Below are 2,687 nucleotides of genomic sequence, written 5' to 3'. Positions count from 1 at the left end.
CCTACCACTGCTACGCTGACGACACGCAGCTGTACCTGTCGTTCCCCACGACTGATCCGGGGATCTCAGCTAGAATCAAGGCCTGCCTCACATCCACCTGGATGACCGAGCACCACTTCCAGCTGAACCTCGCCAAAACAGAACTCCTCATCATCCCGGCCAAACCCTCCATCTCCCACGATCTCTCAATCACCCTGGGATCTGCGACGGTGACCCCTTCATCCTCTGCCAGGAACCTCGGGGTGACAATGGATGACGAGCTCTCCCTCACAGCCCACATTGCTGCGGTCTCCCGGTCGTGTATATTCACCCTCTACAACATCCGGAAGATCAGGAGATACCTGTCTGAGCATTCCACCCAGCTGCTAGTCCAAGCACTTGTCCTCTCAAAGTTGGACTACTGCAACTCGCTGCTCGCCGGTCTCCCAGCATGCACAACCCGCCCTCTCCAGAGGATTCAGAACGCAGCGGCCCGTCTGGTCTTCAATCTACCCAGACGCTCCCATGTTACCACGCTCCTCATCTCCCTCCACTGGCTTCCCATCATGGCCCGTATCAGATTCAAGACCCTGGTACTGACCTTCCGAAGGGTGAATGGGACTGCACCCGACTACATCAAGTCTCTCCTCCAGCCTTACACCCCCACCCGCCACCTACGGTCCTCTTCTGACAACCATCTGGTGGTCCCACCGCTCAAGAGCGCCCGGTCCCAACACAAGCTCTTCTCCTGTCTGGCCCCCCAGTGGTGGAATATACTCCCCACCTCCATCAGGGACACTGACTGTCTCCCCACCTTCAAGAAAAGGCTCAAGACGCACTTGTTCCGGGAGTACAACGGTACTTAGGAATGTTTGGCTGGACCTGATGTTAGTTTCCTCCAGGATCACAATGACTCTTATTGAGAGACTTGTTGCTCTTGTTGGTTAGCTGTAACTGACTTAAAATGATTGTACTCACCATGAAATATATTATTGTTGCTGGCTTTTTGACAGCAACAATGCACTTTTGAGGTTCATGCTGTTTAATCGTAACTTGTCTAACTACATGCTCTTATAGTTCTTCCCTTTGGACTTATTTGGTTTAACAATGTATGCTTCATGTTTGGTTTCCCACAATGTTTGGAGCTATCTCGTTGTTATGTTCAGTGACCTATGCACTTTTGTAAAGCTCTCTCTTGGAAGTCGCTTTGGATAAAAGTGTCTGCTAAATGCATAAATGTAAATGTAAATAATTCCACCAAATACATACATGTGATAAAGCAGCAGTCATGATGTCATCACCTGACGCTCAGGTAGTCATGATGATGCTGGCTGAGACAGACATGCAGTCTGACCCCTGCCTGCAGTTCAGCCACACCACCACTAGAGGGCACCAATGCTGCTCACATGACAGGGCCAGATGCCTCCCAGTATGTCACCACAATGACAACAGAACACCATTCTGTCCAATAGAGAGTAGAATGTCACTCTGTCCAATAGAAAGAGAGTAGAATGTCACTCTGTCCAATAGAAAGCAAGTAGAATGTCACTCTGTCCAATAGAAAGAGAGTAGAATGTCACTCTGTCCAATAGAAAGAGAGTAGAATGTCACTGTCCAATAGAAAGAGAGTAGAATGTCATTGTCCAATAGAAAGAGAGTAGAATGTCACTATGTCCAATAGAAAGAGTAGAACGGTATTCTGCCCAACAGAAACAGAATGTCATTGTGTACAGTAGAAAGCACGAGAGAAGGCTTAATCTGTCTGTACTGGTTTGAAAGGATTAAGTCCTGCATACAAGGATCTTAAACCCTGAACATTGAAGAGAACTGGCTTCTACATTCAAGGTTATCTATTTCTCTCTCTCTCATATCTCTCTCATATCTCTCTCTCATATCTCTCTTATCTCTCTCTCATATCTCTCTCTCATCATGCCACAAAAACAGTTTCTTCCCTTCCGCTGTTGGCCTCTTCAACAAGGCCAAGGGACCACACTGACTCTAATGACTTCCTGCTTAAAACACACTGCTTTTTGCACTGCATTACAAAATTCTATCTTGTACATTTGTATTTTTTGTAATATTAGTATTTTTGTATTTTTATATTGTAATTTACGGCAACTTATATTTTATTTTATTGTATATTTAATTCTATTCTAATCCCACTTAGTACTGCTAGTTTATGTACCCTTAGTATAGATAGTCCACATATTTAAATTTTAGGTCCCTATATGTTTATTGTATGCACCTTCCTGCCAAAGCAAATTCCTTGTCTGTGCAAACTTTCATGGCGAATAAATCCCATTCTGATTCTGATTCTGATCTCTCTCTCATCTCTCTCTCATATCTCTCTCATCTCTCTCTCTCTCATCTCTCTCTCATCTCTCTCTCATCTCTCTCTCTCTCCACCTTTCATCCACATGCTTCATCATCTCTCTCATCTCTCTCCTTCTTTCTCCCCCGTCCCGCCCTCCACTAGACATTACTCTAACTTTGCTAATTGAATATTAACTCATGTTAGTTACTATTTAAGATAAATGGCTGACAGCGCAGATTAAAATAGCATTTACATTCATCAGCATCTCATTAGAACACATACAGGACACACACACAGTCACAGTCTCTCTTCCATCCCCCCTCTTCTCACACACACACACACACACACACACACATTAACAGTCTCATTCATACTGTCCCACTAGTCTAGATTC

This window comes from Osmerus eperlanus, chromosome 16 (assembly GCF_963692335.1).
Source record: "Osmerus eperlanus chromosome 16, fOsmEpe2.1, whole genome shotgun sequence".
NCBI lineage: Eukaryota > Metazoa > Chordata > Actinopteri > Osmeriformes > Osmeridae > Osmerus > Osmerus eperlanus.
The sequence above is the reverse complement of the archived record's forward strand: the minus strand, read 5'-3'. Positions refer to the sequence as shown.